This window comes from Giraffa tippelskirchi, chromosome 4, assembly GCF_054371585.1.
Source record: "Giraffa tippelskirchi isolate mGirTip1 chromosome 4, T2T-mGirTip1v1.2.pri, whole genome shotgun sequence".
In the NCBI taxonomy this organism is placed as follows: Eukaryota; Metazoa; Chordata; class Mammalia; order Artiodactyla; family Giraffidae; genus Giraffa; species Giraffa tippelskirchi.
In genome coordinates, this window is record NC_137278.1 from 115,782,885 (window position 1) to 115,808,370 (window position 25,486).

Here is a 25,486-nt window from a genome sequence, read left to right on the forward strand (position 1 = left end):
GCAGAGCACATCACCTATGTTTTCCCTAAAGATAATTTTCAATCATGATAATATTGCACTGATGCTATTTTGATCTCATAAGACATTGAAACAGAACCCAAAGCTCTAGGCTTTCCCATGATAGGGAGTCTACTGGGAGACATCTACATCTCTCCATCAAGAAAGGTAGGACTTCAAAGCCTAATTTCAGTGCAAATGTGAGTAAGATTAAACTCACCTCCAGTGCCCCATTCCCAAGGAACTTTAAAAAAAATGATTTGACAATAGCAGAGTTGGGAGTGTGTAGAGTATGTGTATGTGTGTGTATGATAAATCTCAGTCTCACTATATCAATACAAACACAAAAATACTGCCTACCACCACAGAAAGACATCACATCTAATCAACATCACCATAGAATGCTTGCCAGTTTTACATGTACCTAAAACTGAAGAATCTGCCTGCAGTGCAGGAGACCTGGGTTCAATCCCTGGGTGGGGAAGATCCCCTGGAGAAGGAAATGGCAAACCACTCCAGTGTTCTTGCCATGGGAAAATCCCATGGACAGAGGAGACTGATGGACTATAGTTCATGGGATCGCAAGTCAGACACGACTTAGCAACTAAACCACTGACACCAAAACTAGAGCTAGACAGATGAGGTACAAGAGCCAGATGTACATAAATCACACCAAGAGTTAACAATTTAAAGTTGAATAATTTACATACTAGACATGAATTTGAGCAAACCTTGAGCAAACTCTGGGAAATAGTGGAGCACAGAGGAATCTGGCATGCTACAGTCCATGGGGTCTCAAAGAGTTGGACACAACTTAGCGACTGAACAATAGCAATTTATAGGCAGGTGAATCTCAGAACCAGTTGGGTAGTATTAACAAGCACGTACACTTATAGCTAGGACCACATTATTGTGACTCACTAAGTAAATAAACCCCAAATATTCATAACTCAATAATACTTGTTTCCACTAGATGGATTTCTCCTCATTCACAAGAGTGGAAGCTCACAACTTTTGTGAAAATCTGAAAACTTTTTTCAAGTATGAAAGGCAAAATGAATACACTTTTGGACAAAATTAAGAAACTTAATCACAAGTGGAGTTGCACTGAAAGTGTCAGTGTTGATTTCTCCTTTTATGTCCATTAATATTTGCTTTATATATTTGGGTGATCCTACATTGGATACAATATATAGTTCAGATCAGTCACTCAGTCGTGTCCGACTCTTTGAGACCTCATGAATTGCAGCACGCCAGGCCTCCCTGTCCATCACCAACAACCGGAGTCTACCCAAACCCATGTCCATTGAGTCGGTGATGCCATCCAGCCATCTCATCCTCTGTAGTCCCCTTCTCCTCCTGCCTTCAATCTTTCCCGGCATCAGGGTCTTTTGAAATGAGTCAACTCTTCTCATGAGGTGGCCAAATTATTGGAGTTTTAGCTTCAACTTCACTCCTTCCAATGAACACCCAGGACTGATCTCCTTTAGGATGGACTGCTTGGATCTTCTTGCAGTCCAAGGGACTCTCAAGAGTCTTCGCCAACACCACAGTTCAAAAGCATCAATTCTTCGGCGCTCAGATTTCTTCACCATCCAACTCTCACATCCATACATGACCACTGGAAAAACCATTGACTGATGTTGAAGCTGAAACTCCAATACTTTGGCCACCTCATGCGAAGAGTTGACTCATTGGAAAAGACCCTAATTCTGGGAAGGATTGGGGGCAGGAGGAGAAGGGGATGACAGAGGATGAGATGGTTGGATGGCATCACTGACTCGATGGACATGGGTTTGGGTAAACTCCAGGGGTTGGTGATGGACAGGGAGGCCTGGTGTGCTGTGATTCATGGGGTCACAAAGAGTCGGACATGACTGAGCGACTGAACTGAACTGAACTAAACTGTCTAGATGGACCTTTGTTGGCAGAGTAATGACTCTGCTTTTAAATATGCTATCTAGGTTGGCCATACCTTCCTTCCAAGGAGTAAGCGTCTTTTAATTTCATGGCTACAATCACTATCTGCAGTGATTTTGGAGTCCAAAAAAATAAAGTCTGACACTGTTTGCACTGTTTCCCCATCTACTTCGCATGAGGTGTTAGGACCGGATGCCATGATCTTAGTTTTCTGAATGTTGAGCTTTAAGCCAACTTTTTCACTCTCCTCTTTCACTTTCATCAAGAGGCTCTTTAGTTCTTCTTTGCTTTCTGCCATAAGGGTGGTGTTATCTGCATATCTGAGGTTATTGGTATTTCTCCCAGTAATCTTGACTCCAGCTTGTGTTTCTTCCAGCCCAGCGTTTCTCATGATGTACTCTGCATTTAAGCTAAATAAGCAGGGTGACAATATACAGCCTTGACATACTCCTTTTCCTGTTTGGAACCAGTCTGTTGTTCCATTCCAGTTCTAACTGTTGTTTCCTGACCTGCATACAGGTTTCTCAAGAGACAGGTCAGGTGGTCTGGTATTCCCATCTCTTTCAGAATTTTCCACAGTTGACTGTGATCCACACAGTCAAAGGCTTTGGCATAGTCAATAAAGCAGAAATAGATGTTTTTCTGGAACTCTCTTGCTTTTTTGATGATCCAGCAGATGTTGGCAATTTGATCTCTGGTTCCTCTGCCTTTTCTAAAACCAGCTTGAACATCTGGAAGTTCACGGTTCACATATTGTTGAAGCCTGGCTTGGAGAATTTTGAGCATTACTTTACTAGCATGTGAGACGAGTGCAATTGTGCGGTAGTTTGAGCATTCTTTGGCATTGCCTTTCTTTGGGATTTGAATAAAAACTGACCTTTTCCAGTCCTGTGGCCACTGCTGAGTTTTCCAGATTTGCTGGCATATTGTAACAATATATAGTTACAATTGCTCTATCTACTTGGTTGAATTCTTCTTTATCTGTTAGTACAGTCTTTGTTTTAAAGTATATTTCAGTTCAGTTCAGTAGCTCAGTCATGTCCGTCACTTTGCAATCCCTATAGACTGCAGCTCGCCAAGCCTCCCAGTCCATACCAACTCCCGAAGTTTACTCAAACTCATGTCCACTAAGTCGGTGATGCCATCCAACCATCTCATCCTCTGTTGTCCCCTCTTCCTCCTGCCTTCAATCTTCCCCAGCATCAGGGTCTTTTCAAATTAACCAGCTCTTTGTATCAGGTGGCCAAAGCATTGGAGTTTCAGCTTCAACATTAGTCCTTCTAATGAATATGAAGGACTGATTTCCTTTAGGATGGACTGGTTGGCTCTCCTTGCAGTCCAAGGGACTATCAAGAGTCTTCTCCAACACCACTGTTCAAAAGTATCAATTCTTCAGCATTCAGCTTTCTTTATAGTCCAACTCTCACATCCATACATGACTACTGGAAAAACCATAGCCTTGACTAGACGGACTTTTGTTGGCTAAGTAATGTCTCTGCTTTTTCATATGCTGTCTAGTTTTGTCATAACTTTCCTTCCAAGGAGTAAGCGTCTTTTAATTTCATGGCTGCAGTCACTGTCTGCAGTGATTTTGGAGCCTAAAAGTCTATTTGGTCTGATATAAATATGGTAACCTGGCTTTGTGTTCATTTCCATCTACCTAGAATATTTTTTTCCATTCCCTTTCAGTATGTCTGTATATTGAGATTTGAAGCGAGTGTCTTCTAGGCACCATGTATATATATGGATCATATTTTTGTGTCCATTCATCTACTCTCTGTTTCTTGATTGAAGCATTTTCCCATGTACATGTAATGAAATTATTGATAGATATATGCTTATTGCCAATTTGTTGACTGACTTTATATTTGTAGCTTTTTGTTCCTTTCTTCTTTTGTTTTTTTCCCATTGTTATTTGAGGAGTATCTTTAATGTTATATTTTGATTTCTTCCTTTTTTGTGTATCTATTATTGATGTTTTGTCTGTGGCTACAATAAGGCTTTTATATGGCAAAATATAAAGGATTGTTTTAAGTTACTGATCTCAATTTTGAAAACACTTTAACAACCCTATATTTTTTACTGCCCCCTACAAATATTTACTGCTTTGACATGACATTTACATTCTTTTGTTTTGTGTATCCCCTAACTGCTTATAGTGGATATAGGTGACTTTACTACTTTTGTTTTTCAATCTTCCTACTAGATTTATAAGTGGTTGAGCTATTACTGTTACTGTATACTTGTCTTATCAACAAATTTTTCCATTTTAAATGTTCACATTGTGGCTCAGTTCAGTTCAGTTGCTCAGTCGTATGCAACTCTTTGTGACCCCATGAACTGCAGCACGCCAGGCCTCTCTGTCCATCACCAACTCCTGGTGTTCACCCAAACCCATGTCCATTGAGTCGGTGATGCCATCCAACCATCTCATTCTCTGTCATCCTCTTCTCCTCCTGCCTTCAATCTTTTCCAACATCAGGGTCTTTTCAAATGAGTCAGCTCTTCACATCAGGTGGCCAAAGTATTAGTTTCAGCTTCAACATCAGTCCTTCCAATGAACACACAGGACTGATGTTCTTTAGGTTGGCTTTTTATCTTCCATTTAGAGAAGAAGCCTCTTTAACATTTCTTCTGAAGCTTATTTTGTGATGTTGAATGCTTTTGGCTTTTTCTTATCTGTTAAACATTTTTAAAAAGTTTATTTATTTTTTAATTGAAGGATAATTGCTTTACAGAATTTTGTTGTTTTCTGCCAAACCTCAACATGAATCAACCATAGGTATACTTATATACCCACCTTTCTAAACCTCCCTCCCATCTCGCCGTTTTAGGTTGATACAGAGCCCCTGTTTGAGTTTCCTGAGACATACAGCAAATTCCCCTTGGCTATCTATTTTATATATGGTAATGTAAGTTTCCATGTTACTCTCTCCATATATCTCACCCTCTCCTCCCCTCTCCCCATGTCCATAAGTCTATTATCTATGTTTGTTTCTCCACTGCTGCCATGCAAGTAAATTCTTCACTACCGTTTTTTTTAGATTCCATGCATATGCATTGCTGCCGCTGCTGCTGCTGCTGCTAAGTCACTTCAGTCGTGCCCCACTCTGTGCGACCCCATAGATGGCAGCCCACCAGGCTCCACTGTCCCTGGGATTCTCCAGGCAAGAATACTGGAATGGGTTGCCATTTCCTTCTCCAGTTCATGAAACGGAAAAGTGAAAGTGAAGTCACCCAGCTGTGTCTGACTCTTAGCGATCCCATGGGCTGTAGCCTACCAGGCTCCTCCGTCCATGGGATTTTCCAGGCAAGAGTACTGGACTGGGGTGCCATTGCCTTCTCCTTGTATATGCATTAGTATATGTGATATTTATCTTTCTCTTTCTGACTTACTTCACTCTGTATAATAGGCTCTAGGTTCATATACCTCATTAGAATTGACTCAAATGTATTCCTTTTTATGGCTGAGTAATATTCCAAACCCTAAAGATACTATCAGAAAATTACTGGAGCTAATCAGTGAATTTAACAAAGTTGGCAGGATATAAAATCATACACAGAAATCACTTGCATTTCTATGTACTAACAATGAAAAATCAGAGAGAGAAATTAAGGAATCAATCCCATTCACCACTGCAACTAAAAGAATATAATATCTGGGAATAAACTTACCTAAGGAGACAAAAGAACTGTACAGAGAAAACTATGACACTGATGGAAGAAGTCAAAGACGACATAAACAGATGGAGATATATTCCATGTTCCTGGGTAGGAAGAATCAATATTGTGAAAATGACTATACTACCAAATGCAATCTACAGACTCAATGCAATCCCTATCAAATTACCAATGGCATTTTTCACAGAACTAGAACAAAAAATTTCACAATTCATATGGAAACACAAAAGACCCTGAATAGCCAAAGCAGTCTTGGGAAAGAAGAATGGAGCTGGAGGAATCAACCTTCCTGACTTCAGATTGTACAACAAAGCTACAGTCATTAAGACAGTATAGTACTGGCACAAAAACTGAAATAATAGACCAGTGGAAAAAGATAGAAAACCCATGCACATATGGATACCTTATTTTTGACAAAGGAGGCAAGAATATACAATGGGGCAAAGGCAGCCTCTTCAATAAGTGGTGCTGGGAAAACTGGACAACTATATGTAAAAAAAATGAAATTAGAACACTTCCTAACACTGTATACAAAGGTAAACTCAAAATAGATTGAAGACCTAAATGTAAGACCAGGAACTATAAAACTCTTAGAGGAAAACATAGGCAGAGCACTAGATGGCATAAATCAAAGCAAGATCCTCTATGACCCACCTCCTAGAGTAATGGAAATAAAAACAAAAGTAAACAAGTGAGACCTGATTAAACTTAAAAGCTTTTGCACAGCAAAGGAAACTATAAGCAAGGTGAAAAGACAACCCTCAGAATGGGAGAAAATAATAGCAAATGAAACAACTGACAAAGGATTAATTTCCAAAATATATAAGCAGCTCATACAATTCAACACCAGAAAAAACAAACAACCCAATCAAAAAGTGGAGAAAAGACCTAAACAGACATTTTTCCAAAGAAGACATACAGATGGCTAACAAACACATGAAAAGATGCTCAACATCACTCAATATTAGAGAAATGCAAATCAAAACTACAATGAGATATCAACTCACACTGGTCAGAATGGCCATCATCAAAAAGTCTACAAACAATAAACGCTGGAGAGGGTCTGGAGAAAAGGGAACTCTCTTGCACTGTTGGTGGGAATGTAAATTGATACATACACTATGGAAGACAGTATGGAGATTCCCTAAAAAATTAGGAATAGAAGCACCATATGACCCAGCAATCCCACTCTTAGACCTATTTATGAGGGAACCAAAATTGAAAAAGATATTTTTCAATTTTATATCCCATTGTTCATTGCAGCACTATTTACAATAGCTGGAACTTGGAAGCAACCTAGATGTCCATCAACAGATGAATGTCTGTTAAACTTTTGATCTCTCCTTCAAATCTGAATGAAAACTTTGCTGGCTAGAGGACTGTTGATTATAGGTTTTTTCATTTCATCCCTTTAAATACATTGTGACACTTTCTTCTCGTCTGCAGAGTTTCTGTTTAAGAGCCATCTGATGGTCACATTGGAGATCCCTGGTATGTAATGTTTCTTTTCTTTTTAATATTATCTATTTATATTCATTTTTGGGTTGATACTGATTGGGATTCTTCAAGTTTCCCCAACCTGAATGTTTGTTTCCTTTCTCAGATTAGGGGTGTTTTAAGCTTGTAGGTGTGTCTAACATTAGGGGTGTCTTCAAACATGTTCTGTACCCATTTCTCTCTTGCTTCTCCTTCTGGGACTCCTATAGTAAGAGTTAAATTGTCCTCATTTTTTTGTTTTTGTTGGCCACTTTATTTTTTAATTGAAGGATATTTGCTTTACAGAATTTTGTGGTTTTCTCTTGTACATCAATAAGAGCCAGCCATTGTCCTCATTTTCCAAAAATTCTTTTTCCTTTTTTTCTGCTCTGCTTCAGTGATTTCCACTACTGTCTCTTCTAGTACGCTGCACTGATAAATTTGGTAAAGTTGCAGAAAACAAAATTAATTTATGGAAATCTGTAGTAACACTAAACTGTCAAAAAGAGGAATTAAGAAAAAAATCCCATTTATAATTGCATCAAAAAGAATAAAATATCCAGGAATAAATCTAATTAAGGAGGTAAAGTCCAACACTCAGAAAACTATAAGATACTTATGAGAGAAACTGAGACAACACAAACAGATAAAAAAATTATCATGATAATGGATTGGGAGAAATCAATATTGTTAAAATGACCATACCACCCAAGACAATCTATAGATTCAGTGCAATCCATATCTAAATATGAATGGTATTTTTCACAGACATTAAACAAAACATTGTAAAGTTTGTAAGGAGAAACAAAGGTTCTGGATAACCAAGCACTCTTGAGAAAAAAGAACAAAGTTGGAGGCATCATGCTTCCTGGTTCCAGATTATAATACAATGCTATACTAATCAAAACAGAATGGTACCAGCACAAAAACAGATTAATAGAACAGAAGAGAGACTCCAGAAAGAAATCCACACATATATCAGAATTAAGCTACAACAAAGGAGGCAGGGACAAACAATGTGGAAAATATAGCCTCTTCAATAGTGTTGGAAAAATCAGACAGTTATATGCAGAAGCATCACAGTGGACTACTTTCTCACATCACATAGAAAATTAAATTCAGAATAAAGATATTTTTGTAAGACCTGAAACCATAAAATTTCTAGTAGGAAACATTGGCAGTATGATCTTTGATACTGAGCTTAATAATACTCTTTGGATCTGTCTCCTCAGACAGGGGAAGCAAAGGCAAAAAGAAAAAAATGGAATTACATCAAACCAAAAGGCACAGTGAATAAAAATATCACAATTACCATGCCAATACTGATTGGTGGGTTGTACATGTGGTCTGACACAAGGAGTCATACAGGAATTACTGGGAATGATACTCTCCCTCCATCTGGAGTTATGGGCATGCAAGATGATGTAATCCTGGGGGAACCAGTTGCCTTTCTTATCTCACTGCTAGAACCAGACTGAAAATGTAGTCATCAGGGAGCACAATGGCATCAGTAAGCAAAAAACCAAAGAAACAGATTTATGATGAATGCTAGAACAAATAATGTGAGCATTGACTTCCCACTTTTTGTTTGTTTAAAGAAATTTGAGTTGGTTTCTGCCACCTGTGATTCAGAAGTATTGACTATCTCAGTTCTTCTAAAATCTTAAATCCAGTATTGAAACCAAAAGGCCTAGAGGAGCCAGGCAAGCAAATGGGTTAAGCAAGGAAGGTAAACAGTTGTCACCCCTTTACTGCCTTATTTCTTTTTTTTATAATTTTTTATTTTTTTTATTATTTATTTATTTTTTTACTTCCTTATTTCTTAAACCCCTTAAAACTATTTTGTCTCTGCAAAAGAATAAAAATATTACTGTTAAAAAATAAGAATTTCTAACTTTTCTTTTGTCTTAGCCAAATGCTGTAAGCAATAGAACACTTGACATTAATGGGTCTGGAGAATTCATTCCCCATCAGAAGGGGCAGCTACTATTAGGCTCCAGCAGATATTTGTCATTCAAGCATGTTGGCTCAGTGTGGATATATTTTATGATTTTTCAAGAGAGGATAGATTTTTTTTTCATTAAATTCCTCTGTTTTTAATTGAGAAAATTAATTCAAGTTTGTTTTAGACAATGGTATGCCAAACAAAACACATCTGGAGACAAGATTCATCTGGGGAGCCAGCAGTTTGGAACATTTCTCTCATTGTAATCATCTTGCCATGACGTTTCAGATAGTTCTCAAGAGTTCTTCTTTTTCTCTCTGCTTCCTTCCCTTCCTCTCTTCCTCTGTCCCATCCTCTCCCCTGCATATCTGCATGTCTACTTGGTACTTAGAAAATCTGACTTGTTAGTGAAGTTAAACAGAAAAAAATAAGTTTTACATGCTGTAAGGAAAAGATACATTCATGGCTTATTTAAGTTAATGACTATTCATTGTTAGTCTTTTTGATTAAAAGAGTAGATGAAGAATAATAGGTTTAAATAACAGAGATATATTGTTAAATATAGAGAAAATATCTTATCTATTAATAGATAAAATGTTGTAATTCTATTATGTGGTCAGGCATATTTTGGAATAGACACAGATACATACATTCATCATCACTTCTGAAATAAGAGAACAGCACACGGAATTAGAATTAAGGAATATTGATTTAGTTCACAAAGGGAATGTCTTTGTTGAGAAATATTGATGAAGGCTTCAACGAGGTGTCAATATTTTGACACTCTGTAAAAATTTTGGCATTCTCAGTATCATAAACAGAAGGGAAAACTGGATAGAGTTTGGAAATAGATGATTTAAGGAGAAAATGTCTGAGCTTATCTGGTTTAAAAACAAAATGGATAAAAGGGGATGTGCGAGCTTATTATTCAAAGAATATTTTAGCAAAAGCACATGCCTCTTTCTCAATGGCATTAATGTAAGGATTGTAATCAAAATAAATATGTGCAAATGTATTTAATATCTTTCAATTCAGGGTGAAGGCCCAGGATATTATCATTACAGCATTTATAACGTGATTTGTATTACTAGTCATAACACTTCAGTACAAAAATTGGAGATATGATTAAGAGTGACTAAATAAATCAAGAAGCTATGATTCATGGACTCGAACTGTTCAAGATACAATCAACCTATAAAGTCACAGTAATCTCACCCACCTAAAAGATGCTGCTAAGATGGTACCTCTGTACTTCTGGCACATAAAGACCTTCATCAATCAGCTACTGTTGCAGTATAAATCACCCCAGAAGTTGGTGGCATAACATAATCTCTGTGTTTTATTGCTTACGAGTATATCCTGTGGGTGGCAGTTCTGGTCTTATCTGGGCTTCCTCATGCATCTGCACTTAGTTGTGGGACAGATATGCAGCTGTGCTAATTTTGTCTAGACTCACATATTTGGAGTTGGCCTATCATTGGCTGTGCAGATCAGCTCCCCTCCATGTGTCTTCTCATGCCCCAGGAGGCTGATCTAGGCTTATGCTCATAGCAGAGGCATAAAAGCAAGAGGGAGATCAAAAGTGTTCAAGGACTCTTGAGTCTCAGGTTCTGAACCGGCACATTGTCACTCCAGAACATTCTTCTGGTCTAGGCAAGTAACTCCCCTGATTCAAAGACCAGGGGAATAAACTCCAGCTTATAATGAAATGAACTGCAAATTCACATTGCAAAATTTGTGAAAACAAGGGAGTTTAGAAATTTTATACCATCATTGCAATAAATCCACCAAAAGATACCCAGCAGAGATAACAGACATGGAAGGTCTTTGAATTTTGTTTGAAAGAGAAAACGTAATTTATAAGCACCTTACATAGTCCATCTCACCCAAACACAAACATACATATACACAGACACATACACACACATCCACTCACTCACTCCCCCTCCCTCCTCTCTCACATTCCTCTTAAGACTGGCGCCTTTTACTATAGCTCAAAAATATCTGAGAAAAGTTTTAGCTAAATTCTACTTTTAATGCAAAATCAAAGAGAACATAAAGAGCAGTGGTGGATCAGTTATAGAAAGGTGCTTCCTATGAACTCAAGCTGCAATGGTAGAACATTGCCCATGGCAGACAGCATCCCACAGTGAAGAGAATGACATGCCTGGGGCCTTGAGAGGGCTGAAAGAACCAGAAATTCAGGTCTGTACCGTAACTAGACTAACTTCATGCATAGGAAATGATGTGTCATTGTCAGGGCACATTGTCTAAGTGTCTGTGGCTTTTGCTTCTATAGCAATACCTGATGGATGTTCAGGGAAATACTAGGTTTCAGATATGCAGATTCCACATCAAGCTTTGTTTAAACAGACAATTTCAGCATTTAATCTTCAGAGACTCTTTGAATGCTAGCTTCACTAATTATGTTATCTGTGAATAAAAACTGAGTCAAATATTTTCCTTACATTTCAGGGTATCAATTATTTACCAAACATGTTTGGAAAAGTCATAGAGGTATTCTGAAACTTACTTGATACTTATCTATGGGAATGTCATCATCACATCCATTATCCCTGTTCTCAAACCTTGGTACCAATTTTGTTTCCCAACTCACCCTCCTAATTCCTACCTTTCTCTCATAGAATCAATCTCTATGTTCTGTTTTCTTAATACGTCTTTAATTTTTCTCCAATTCATCCTTTTCTCTCATTTCTAGTATCAAAAACCCTAATAAAATTACATATTTTCTTGCCCAGAATAGCTCTCCCAACTTTATTTATAGTTAATCCCTTCCAATTTACCTGCATTATTTTACCTACATGTTCTCTCAAAAATACAGATCTTAACAGATCTTTTCACTGTTTTGAGTCTTTCCAATATTTCTTGGAAAAATCATTATCGAGACATTAAAAGTTTCCGTAGCATATTTCTAGCCTGCCTCTACATTCTATCTCCCTCACTTTGTTCTATATTCTTCACCTAGTTTGAAATCTTTGCAGATCTACAACACTAGTATCCACCATTGCCTATGCTAATAGCCTATGCTTTTTTTCTTTTTATGAATTCTAATATATCTTCCTGGTTTCATCTGCAGAGTCATTTCTCCAAAGAACCTTTCTTTGACTCACTGAGTCTGTGTTAGAGTTCCTCTGCTTAGTACCCTACATAACTGCCCCAGTCATCAATAGACTATGTACTGCTCAGGAAAGTTTTCTTGTTGTGTTTGGATGTGTGCATTTATAGCTTTAATATGGTTGTCATTTCACCAGCAGAAGGCAAGACAGAAGTTAAGATTCTCCTTACCTCATATTTTATTTTCAAAAAGTAAATAAAATGTGAATATCTGCATGTCTTTTTTGAGTGTGTTCTTAATTGAGTTTTATGAAGCATCATTTAGAGAATTGTTCAATATATCCATCTTTATTAGATGATTATTCTTATACTGTTTAAGCAATGAGTATTATTTTTAGAACCTCCTTGAAGTTGCTATTTCTTTGTTAACTTCACTATAAACAAAACTAAAATCAAGTTGTCCTGAGCAAGCTTATTCTGTCTGTTTAACAGATTACAATATGCCTTAAATTGACTTTTAATAAAAAAGCATTATTATTCATTTGAATGTGAAGAAAATGAAGCCATGAAAGAAGTAAAATAGCCTCTTTTATTATAAACTTGACACTATGAAAACTCATCTCTGTTTACTACTTATGTTAGAATGTTATAAATTGGATCATAGCCTTAATCCATGTGACATTACAGTAATTAAAAGAGTACTTCAATCATAGACTAAGGGAAAATGATAACCACTCAATTTTTAATCACTTTAGAAAGCCCTAAACACATGATATTGAAATATAAAATACTAGTGCCTACACAATAATAGCAGTGTTCTTCTATTGTTAAAGCAACTTCCAATCAGTCTTAGGAGATATTTCAACAGAAATTAACCTACTGTTATTGAAATAACAAACAGTAATTTCTGAACTTGAAATATTTTGTTATTTTTTTCTCCAAAGCAGATTCTGTACTTCTTGGAAATTTTTATTAATTTATTTTTTAACGTTATTTACCTATTTACACATATATACAGACCACTTATTTGTTGCAGTTTACATACTGTCCCTTCCTCCCATCTCTCACCTGTATGTCCAGCTCTCCGATAGAACATTATATCCTTGTCTTCTAACCTACCCCAGGAACTCCCTAGTGTCTTCGGGAGAGATAGGCAATTGGTGCATTCTCCAAATAAAATTAGTTGTCCAAAGACAGGATGACACATATTCTCCAAAGAACTGCATACAATGCATTTTTTAATTGAAGATTTTGCAGGAGAGACTATGCAGTGAATACAGGTCATATAAAAAGCAAGACAATATTCTTGAGCAGTACCAGGAATTACAGAATATGTGCAGGCAGAAAAGTTGCAGAGGCCAAGTGTAGGCACCTGTATATGAGCTTTGAGCACAGCTAATAAATGCTGGAATCGTTTTTTGTAGTGTCTACCTGTGAAAACAATTTCACTGAAGACATCTTTGATTTATGCCTACAGCTTTGGGTGAGTACATTGCCTGATAGCAGAAAATTCTACCTACTTAAGCGATTAGGAAATATATAACCTCAAAAATAAAAGACACAACAGTCAATGGAGCTCCAGGCAGTATCTGCTGGTGCAGGGTTCCCGCTTCACCGCGCTCCTCTCGGTCTATACTTCTCCTGGTGTGTGGCCATTTTATCAGGTTAGTAGTGAAATGACCATGGGACTCCAAGCTGGACATTTTTGTCAGTGTCGTTTTTTTTGTCAGTATCCTTATGAAAAAATGTACATTTCTTTTTCACCTCTCCTTTTCAGAAGCACATAAACCTTTCCTAGAAACCCTTGGTAGATTTCCCCTTAGTTCTCATCAGTCAGAGTTGAATCATGCATATAACCTGGTTGGATCATGTGACAATTATTATCAATAAAATAGTCATGCCAGGATGGGCTTTGATTAATCACTAGGGATGACATGGATATTAGGAGATTAACAGGAACACACTATAGCAGCATATATTTAGTAATTTTGTGATCTAATTATGAGAGTAAACTTTAAAAAAAAAAAAGAATTTGCCTTTGTTGCTTATCATTGAATGTTCATCACTAAGACCAAAGTGTGTGTATGTGTTTCTCTAAATGATTATGAGAATGGATATTGCAAATGACTGCAACATTCAACCCATTACTGCATGGTGAGAAACAAAACACACACTTTCCATATTGAGTATTTGAGATTTTTTATCATTTCAGATATTTTCCAAAAGCAATGATACTTTAGGGTAAATAGAATTCTCTTTGTAAAGATCTGAGATGACTAAATAAGGAATGAGTGCATCTAAAACTCTGGGTACATTCATTTTATATTCCTGTTAACTATTCGAGGTGGGTGTAACTCAAATCATGAAGGTGAGAGGGGGGAAAACAAGATTTCCGAGGGGAGGCTGGACACACTTCCTCAGTGATGTCATTAATCTACCTTCTCTGAAATTTCTTCAAATGTTAGACTATTTTGGACTGTTTCCTTTTTAAAATTACAAATTTAATAGTAAGCTAAGGCCTTATTCATACCTTCAAGTACATACTGAGTTCTTAATTTTATGTCTTATCCTATTAGAATAGGAGCCTATCTTTAAACCCTATCTGGTTTTCTGAGGCTGGCTGTCCTTAGTCTGGGAAGCTGGAATTGTTTCCTTAGTCACTAAAAGCTTTTCTGATATAATGCTGCAGGTTACGCTATGGCCACAACATTGCCACCCATGACTCTCACACATATACTTCTTCAGTACAGGCATCCTGATTCTCCAAAACACCATATTCATGTCCAAAACAAAATCTTTGTTATATCCTTCTTCATATCTACCATGATTCTTGTTACACTGTCTGCCTCAGAAGATGCCCAGTGAATAAATGTAATGTGTGTACACGAAGAAAGAATTGTAGAAAAATTTCCCCAATATAAAACTAACTAGTGCAGTGTTCTGGCTTTGGATTCAGAGCAGAAGTCATATCCTAAATTCCCACTTACAATCTAATAATTAAAAATAAGCTAATCTCATCAAACACCAGTTCCTGAACCACAAAATTGGCACAATAGTACCTAACAATGCATACACAGCAATAGAATTGCTTGACGATCAAATTAGACAATAAATGAAGTAAATTTGAAATATGCTTGACATGTGTGCTCAGTCACTTCAGTCGTGTGCAACTCTGCAACCCAATGGACTGTAGCCCTCCAGGCTCCTCTGTCCATGGGATTTCCCAGGCAAGAATACTGGAGTGGGTTGCCATGCCCTCCTCCAGAGATCTTCCTGACCCAGGGGTTGAACCCACATCTCCTGCATTGCAGGCAGATTAAATTACCTGCTGAGCCATGAGGGAAACCTGTGCTTGACATATAGGACATACTCAATATATTAATAACATAGTTCCTTACTGTGCAAATCCTAAGTAGTAAAACTTTAAGGTGTACTTGAAAATAATTCTACTATCAAAATCTGGACAGTTTTTTCTTCCTAAAAAATCTGCTTCATACTTATAAAAACGCATTAAGTTCTAAGCAGTTATTCTAAAATGAGAGTGTATGTGGTATCTTAAACTTTGTATGTGCTCTCAACTCTCTTAAACCTCCCCCTCTGGTCTGTGAGTCACATTTGTAAGAGCCATATTAGCAAGCGTCCATATCTTTTGGTTTCAGGTTGGATTTAGTCAACAAGAAACCCTAATAGGAAAACAAAGGAAGACAAAAAACAAAGTGGCCACATTATTTCCCCCTGGTCCTTTGCTGCAGGGAACTGGCTATTTAACATGAACTGAAGGTCCATGTTAAATCTATGCAATTATTTACTTCCAGGTTCCCAAAACCACTACCCTTACTTTCCCCTTTTACCAATGGTACTAGGAATGGTAAGAGGCGTGGTGCTACTAAGTCCAGAAATAAGCCTCTTGGTTCTTCTAAATGCAGACTTTTATAAATAGTCTCCTTCAAAGTGAACTATTCTCAGATGATCCTGTCTTGAGTGTGCAACTACAGTAAGTCTCCTACACATGAGTTAGTTTCATCCTGAGAGCACATTCATAACTCCAATTTGTTCGTAAATCCAGCAAAGTGAGTCCAACAGTTAGAACCATAAAGGGAAAAATGGACTGGTTCAAAGTTGGGAAAGGAATATGCCAAGGCTGTATATTGTCACCCTGATTATTTAACTTACATGCAGAGTACATCATGTGAAATGTCAGGCTGGATGAAGCATGAGCTGGAATCAAGATTGCCAGGAGAAATATCAATAACCTCAGATATGCAGATAATACTGCCTTTATTGTAGAAAATGAAGAGAAACTGAATAGCTTCTTGATGAAGGTGAAAGAGGAGAGTGAAAAAGCTGACTTAAAACTCAATGTTCAAAAAATGAAGATAATGGCATCCAGTCCCATCATTTCATGGCAAATAGATGGGGAAACAATGGAAACCATGGCAGACTTCATTTTCTTGGGCTCCAAAATCACTGCAGATGGTAACTGCAGCCATGAAATTAAAAGATGCTTGTGGAGAGTGAAAAAGTTGGCTTAAAGCTCAACATTCGGAAAACTAAGATCATGGCATCTGGTCCCATCACTTCATGGGAAACAGATGGGGAAAAAGTGGAAACAGTGTCAGACTTTATTTTTTTGGGCTCCAAAATCACTGCTGATGGTGATTGCAGAGATGAAATTAAAAGACGCTTACTCCTTGGAAGGAAGGTTATGGCCAACCTAGATAGCATATTTAAAAGCAGAGACATTACTTTGCCAACAAAAGTACGTCTAGTCAAGGCTATGGTTTTTCCAGTAGTCATGTATGGATGTGAGAGTTGGACGGTGAAGAAAGCTGAGCACTGAAGAATTGATGCTTTTGAACTGTGGTGTTGGAGAAGACTCTTGAGAGTCCCTTGGACTGCAAGGAGACCAAATCAATCCATCCTAAAAGACATCAATCCTGGGTGTTCATTGGAATGTCTGATGTTGAAGCTGAAACTCCAATACTTTGGGCACCTCATGCGAAGGGTTGACTCATTGGAAAAGACCCTAATGCTGGGTAGGATTGGGGGCGGGAGGAGAAGGGGACAACAGAGGATGAGATGGTTGGATGGCATCACCGACTCGATGGACATGGGTTTGGGTAGACTCCAGGAGTTGGTGATGGACAGAGAGGCCTGGCGTGCTGCAATTCATGGAGTCGCAAAGAGTCGGACACGACTGAGCGACTGAACTGAACTGTGCCTTGGAAGAAAAGCTATGACAAACTAGACAACATATTAAAAAAGCAGAGACATTACTTTGCCAACAAAGTTCCATCTAGTCAAACCTATGGTTTTTCCAGTAGTCATGTATGGATGTGCGTGTTGGACAATAAAGAAGGCTGAATGCCAAAGAATTGATGCACTTGATCTGTGGCTTTGGAGAAGACTCTTGAGGGTCCCTTGGACTACAAGGAGATGAAACTAGTCCATCCTAAAGGAAATCAGTCTGAATATTCATTGGAAGGACTGGTGCTGAAGCTGAAGCTCCAATACTTTGGCCACCTGATGTGAAGAACTGATTCATCAGAAAAGACCCTGAGGCTGGGGAAGATTGAAGGCAGGAGCAGAAGGGGATGACAGAGGATGAGATGACTGGATGGTATCACTGACTTGATGGACATGAGTTTGAGCAATCTCCAGGAGATGGTGAAGGACAAGGAAGCCTGGTGAGCTGCTCTCCATGGGGTCACAATGAGTAGAGAGCCTAGATACCCAACTAACACAATCAGCTATATATGCTGTGTTTTAAAATATTTATAATACTTTTCACACACATAATACATAAAAAACAAATGTAAAAAAGAAAACCTTTTTAATCTTATGTTACAGTACCTTGAAAAGCATAGTAGTACCAGCTACATCACTACTGTTTTTACACTTGTTTCTGAACATCCTGGACTTGAAATAAATATACTGTACTTATATAGACTGTACAGTAAAGCATGAAACAGCACAATCACTTGTAGAGGTTGCATGCATGTGACATTGTATGCCAGAAGAAGTGAAGTGAAGTGAAGTCGCTCAATCGTGTCCGACTCTTTGCGACCCCATGGACTATAACCTACCAGGCTCCTCCGTCCATAGGATTTTCCAGGCAAGAGTACTGGAGTGTGTTGCCACGTGAACTAACTTACATGACTGCACAAGTGAACGCATGTTTGCATATTTGAAAGTTTGCAACTTGAAGGTTTGTATGTAGGGGACTTACTGTATTTCCTATTGAGGCCTTTATTGGTAGGATTAAACAGACACTTGTAAAGATATTCCAGGATTGGATTGATTACAGAGTAAGTATATATAGGGATAATTTCACTGTTAGTAGGGGACAGGGTGGAGAAAAGGGCCATGGAAAATCTACATCAAGAAGTGACATCACATCCAATTAAATTATTATCTCTTGTGACATGACTGAAATGCAGGTGAAAGAAAGAGGGTTGGGAGAACAAGTCCCAGTTGGTACAGGCAGTAATGGTTATAAAGATTGGGTGTTCCCCATGGCTCTAGAGAGGACAGAGGAGCCTGATGGGCAATTATCCGTGGGGTTGCAAGAGTCGGACAGGGCTTAGCAAATAAAGCACTCTGAGAAAGATACCTTATGTGCTAATGCCAAATCTTCTCAAGATAATCTCTTTCCACAGTATTGCTTCCAGGACTATATACAGACTTAAAGTACATTTCAATTCAAATAGCTATGGTTTCCTACATGGAAAGAGATAGCTATTATACCAAAAATGTTCTCACTTCTAAGCATCTGTGTCTTCAGGAAATTGGGGAGTATTTTGGAGCTCAATCTAAAAGGGTTGAACTATATAGAAGGAAATATATGTGTGATATAATCATGCATCATAATCATGTATCATGACTTGATCACACTGAATTCATTAACTTGTTGAGCATTCACTGAGAATTTGGGTTTTAGTGTATTGCTGTAAGCGCGTATGACTGATGTTACCATTAAAGATCTTTTGGATTAGTGATCAAAACTTGGACTAAGTACTTACTTACAATCAATGCAGTTAAAATGTAGCAACTTCAAAAGCACAGGATTGAGAAAGAAGTTCATAGGCTGCTGAAAGAGCAGCCTTTTAGAAGCAATATGCTTCTACATCTCTAAGAAGGTCTAGAAAGCACCTCCTTATCAAAAGCATTAAGAGATACCTTGGATTGGGTTATCGGCGTATTTGAAGAGCTCTGTGCCAGTTCACCCCACTCCAAGGTATGACAGTGGGAAATATTTAAATAGATTGGGTTTCCCTATCTGAAGAGGAAAAAGGGGATCCCAGAAGAGAAGAAATCAGGCATCATGATTCAACGCTTAGCATTAAAGAGGGTGTATGTGCATGATAAAACACAAAGACAAAAGGATAATCCAGTGGTTTCCAAATTTCTCTGGACATTAGGATCACCTAGTGAGTTGAAAAAAAAAATCTAATTCCCAGGTCACCCTCCATACAAACTAAATTACAATGTATGCAGTGAGAGATAGGAATCAGTATTTTAAAAATATTTCCCAGGTGATTACAATGTGAAGCTGACCTTGGAAAACAATGGATTAATCTGTTTTTGATCCTAGGAATCGGCGGCAAGAGCCTATTGATCACAGTCTCTCTAGAATTTAAAATTAAACAGGTTGGCAGCCTACTAAGGTATTATTTGATATGCACTGATAATTAGAAGAAAAAAATCTGCATCTCCTGGGCTGAAACCTAAGTTAACATTATCAAAGTGAGAATTTACAAATTATAAATTGGACAGAAGTCAAAGGAGACTCAGGAAATGAAGGAAAACACCAAACATTATATGAAGATGTAGGATTGAAAGTAGCAATAGCGTTTGAAGGGGTTAAATTGTCACAGTTATTAAAGGCTGGTTGGGGATTTACACAGCACGTACTTCAAGTTACGTCCAGTTCTCTTTCATTAAAACACCTTTGGCTATATATTTTTTGTTTACATCAGTAACCTTATGCCATAATTTCAGACTCTTGTTGACTATGAGAGCTACTCCATTTCTTCTAAGGAATTCTTGCCCAAAGTGCTGTGTGTAGTTGCTCAGTCATGTCCTACTCTTTGGAACCCCATGGACTGCAGCCCGCCAGGCTGTTCTGCCATGGGAATTCTTCAGGCAAGAATAGTGGAGGGGGTTGCCATGCTGTCAGAGACCTTCCCAACCCAGGGATTGAATCCAGGTCTCCTGCATTGCAGGAGGATTCTTTATCTTCTGAGCCACCAGGAAGCCCTTTGCACACAGCAGTGGATATAAAGGTCATCTGAATTAAGTTTGCCCATTCCCATCCATTTTAGTTCACTGATTCCTAAAATGTTGATATTTATTCTTGACCACATCCAATTTATCTTGATTCATAGACCTAACATTGCAGGTTCCTAGGCAATATTGTTGTTTACAATATCGGACTTTACTTTCACCATCAGACATAATTAGACATGACAATATATATTAAATCTTATGTATTGTAATAAAGGATATTATCTAAATGTCAGAGTGGTATAAAACTAACTGCTACAGCAGACTTTAGAAACTGCAGACATCATAGGCGAGTAAAAAGAGCCCAGGAACTTTCCTGGAGAGTGTCATACACAGTAGTGAAGCTCTGCACAGATAGTCTGGGCAGGCCTGCTTTTCCCTCAGCTAACCAATATGCTATGTGTCCTCTCTTCCATTTATCCTGGGGATGGTGGAAGTATCAAAAGTTGAGTGACTCTATCCAGTCCCCAAACTTTAAGATAAATTTGTAAAAAAATAAACTGATAAATAAGATTTTATCCTGGCTAATTTCTGATTTCAAATTTACTCATTTCCAAAACAAACAAACAAACAAAAACCTTTCTGACTAGCTGATATGACAGCTCTCTTTCCTTCTTTTAAATAGTCACCCTTTTAGGCTGAGTGAAGGTATTTATTGAATTTTATTATTCTCCTCAATCTGCAGTCTGAGTCCAGCCTCCCATATGTTGCCTGACACTACCTTTTTGAAATCACTGCAGGAACTCTTTGTCAAATACAATAGCTTTTCTAGTTCTCATTATTTTATTCCTTTCTATAATTTGATACCATTGCCCAATCCTAGCTGCTTTTGCTTTCTTTTTCTTCTCTTCTTGGTTACTTCTTCCTCTTGACTTCCTTACTGTGGGCATTTCCTCCATGTACATTTCAAACTTATGCTATTCACTCCTATTCTTTTTTCCTTAGCTTTTTCTTCTTCAAGGCTCCAACATTGCAGGTAACTTTTGTACAGTTAAATTCACTTGTTACTTATCCAGAACTGCAACACAGATTCTTTTATTATACTCCAAATAGCCACAATTTGAGTTGGAGTTTTGCCATAGCTTCAAATTTCCTGTTCAAAACTAAGGTAATGTTTGTTTTTCCTCTCGGATCAGAGGGACTCGGTTGTATGACATTGTTACTCAAAATGTTACTCTTAACCTGCCTCTTTCTTTCCATTCCGTATGACATCCCTTTCATCTCTTGCTGGGATTAATACCGTAACCACTTTACACGTCTGCTTGTCTGCAGTCTCTCCTCACTCCAATCCCGTAACATATGGCCACTCGATTAAACTTCCAGAAACATTGATTTTATTAAGGTATGCCTCTGTATACAAACATGCCCTCAGGATAAAATGTGAACTCTAAGTGTGGCTTTCAGAGTCCTTTATCTAACTCTCCCCACATAAGGAATGCCTCCTCCCACTAGCTTAAGCTAATCACTGTCACATAGGAATAGTATGGTCATTTTGTCCTCATTTTGCCTTTAGTATCTTTGTTTCATTCGGAGATGATTTCTTAGCTAACTGCTCTGTACACTACTATGTCACTGTCTACCATCCAATAACTTTAAGTGATATTTTCTCAGTATTAAGAAATAAATTATGACATAGACATAAAATTGACTTACATGAAGATAAATGGATTACTTACTAATACAGGAAAATGCTCATAGTTAATTGGTAATTTTTGTCAGGCTATGGTTTTTCCAGTGGTCATGTATGGATGTGACAGCTGGACTATAAAGAAAGCTGAGCGCCGAAGAATTGATGTTTTGAACTGTGGTGTTGGAGAAGACTCTTGAGAGTCCCTTGGACTGCAAGGAGATCCAACCAGTCCATCCTAAAGGAGATCAGTCCTGGGTGTTCATTGGAAGGACTGATGTTGAAGCTGAAACTCCAATATTTTGGCCACCTGATGTGAAGAGCTGACTCATTTGAAAAGACCCTGAAGCTGGGAAAGATTGAGGGCAGGAGGAGAAGGGGATGACACAGGATGAGATGGTTGGATGGCATCACTGACTAAATGGACATGGGTTTGGGTAAACTTCAGCAGTTGGTGATGGACAGGGAGGCCGGCATGCTGTGGTCCATGGGGTTGCAAAGAGTCGGACACGACTGAGTGACTGAACTGAACTGAACTGACATATGATAATATATATAGCTATAGTTTAGATACCTAAATATTTGTAGAGCTCTTCCTTTAATACTGAGGTGAAGAGTGACTAATTTAACTTTTTATGCTTTTCTGTAATTCCAGAATTTTTAGCAAAAATATTAATATACTCATATAATGATAAAAAGAATATGTTGGATGAGTAAAAACATTAAAATGTACATGTCACATTTCTTTAACTATATTGAAATATTTCTATGTTACATAAAATTTAGTTTTTGAAAGTTTTTATAATTTCATCTTTATTACTGTTTATTTCAAATTCTCTCTCTACACATATTATTAATTGTGGTTTCCATCCTGAGATTTACGATAGTGTTATAGTTAACATCTGGCTTTGAGGTAGTTAGTATGTGGAATATTAGAAAAGGTTTTATGTCTTCTGTTCTGAACGTCTACGCTATTATGTTGACATTCTTGAGGAAGCACTCCTTAAAATTTTCCTGCAAATGGTTTCTGGGTCTCATAATGCTAATCCTCAAATTGATCATCAGACATCTAGTTACAAAAAGCTAATTTTTTCCTTCAGTGGTTACTTCGATACTTGTAATGAAAAAGCCTGTTTTTGCACCTTCATTACATCTTTAAAAGTCTACATTTACTTAATACAAAGAGCAACTGGAAAAGTAGCCTGAAGGTCTCTACAGTTTAGTCATACAAGCAAATGTTCATTATCCACACTGTCCCAGTATACGAGATTTAATTCAAAAGGAAGCAGCAAGGAGGAGAAAGACAAAATGTGGCCTCTGAATCAATGAACTGAATCAATGGCCTCTGAATAAAGAGACAATTGTCTAATACGTATTCCATATTCAGCTTAGGATATTTTGCAATACTTATTCTAATGGAAACATTTTTCACACTCTTTAGTTTCTCTGAGAAAACTTTAATCAATTTACAGTCCTACAATAATATATAAAAGTGCCTGTCTTACCCTGAGTTATATTTTCCAAAATACATTCTTGATAACTACAAAATCTATGTTTCTATCTCCTCTTCTTCTCATGTTGAGAGCCATATTTCAAAGTACCCAGATGTACCAAAGCCACCTCAGATCTGGTTACAACTAAACTGAACTTATTACCCTCCCTTTAGATTTTATGCAGTTTTCTGTTTGTGTCTCCATAATTGATGTAAGAGATGTCTATTTCCCCAAACTTAAAGCTTCACACTCACCATCAAACACAATCTCACCCATTTCTCCCTGAGACAATCAAGGGAGTCCTATCATTTTGATACGATGCCTTTCAAATATTCTTTTTTCTCCAACTAACATTACTGCTTTATATCTGTTTTTTTTTTTTTTTGTAAACCTTCAAATAGTACATGTTACTGGTATCCTTCCTACCCCAAGTACCTTTTATCCAGTAGCTAAAATTAGCTTCATAAAGAAAATAAAGACATCATAATAGCATGAAAACTTGTACAATACCAGATGTAAAATAGATAGCCAGTGGGAATTTGCTGTATGACTCAGGAAACTCAAACCAGGGCTCTTGACAACCTAGAGGGATGAGATGAGGTGGGAGGTGAGAGGGAGGTTCAAGAGGGAGGGACACATGTATACCTATGGCTGATTCATGTTGATGTCTAGCAGAAAACAACAGTATTGTAAAGCAATTGTCCTTCAATTAAAAAGAAAGAAAAAAAGTCAATCTTCTGCCTAGTAAATTTCATCACTTTCCAATGATTATTAAAATTATGAAAAGTCAAATGCCTGAACATGGCATTCAAGCTGTTTACGATCTAATTTTTTAAACAAGATTTTCTTATTTACCCATCTTACATTATACTGTGTAAGTCAAAGCTGTCTTATAGAAACCATACCCGAACCCTCAGTCCATGCCAGAATCAATTGTAATTTACATGAGTAAGTCATCTAGAATGTTCCCGCCCTCATTAAGCCACTAGATGAAAGCAGTCCAGATGGTAGTAAAGATCTTTCTAGATTTTCAATGAGGATACATCCTGATAAACTCATCTTAAATTGAAAATTTTGTCAAACGAAAACTCATTTAATATGCATAACCTACTGAATGTCAGTGTTTAAGCCCATAGACGGTAAAAGAATCTGCCTGCAATGTGGGAGACCCAGATTCAATCCTTGGGTCGGGAAGATCCCCTGGAGAAGGAAATGGTTACCCATTCTAGTATTCTTGCCTGGAGAATTCCATGGGCAGAGGAGCTAGGCAGGCTACAGTTCATGGGATTGCAAAGAGTCAGACACGACTGAGTGACTAACACTTTAAACGTGCTCAGAACACTCACATTAGTTTACAGTTGGGTAAAATTATCTACAAAAAATCTATTTTATAATAAAGTGTTAAATATCTCATGTAACACATTGCCTACTCTACTGAAAGTGAAAAGCAGAATGTCTGCATTGGTATAACCATTGCCATTACTAAGTGTATTGGTTATTCATCTTGTTTGACTGGAAGTTGTGGCTCATTGCCACTACCCAGTATTATGAGAAAATATTTACCTCACATTGCTAGTCTGGAAAAAGTATCAAAATTTGAAGTATGGTTTCCACTGAATGTATACTACTTTCCCAGCCTCATGAAGTCAATAAATTGTAAGTCAAACCATTATAAGTTGGGGACCTTTTGTATATGCAACAAACAAGAGTAGACCAGCTAAGCCAAGTCAACCCCAGAGAATTATGACAGATAATAAATGGAAGTTATTTCAAACAACACACCAATAAATAGATAGCTAAAATAGTAAGACTCCAAAAATTTTTCATTACCATGCATTTATGAATGATGAACTTATATACGATGCATTTATGTTGAAACCAAACAACCTTCTAATTTATAAGTATTCCTCATCTCATTCAACATTCCACCTCTAAAGATCTGTTTACATTTCTCACCTTAAAGATCTATTTCACATTCAGAATAAA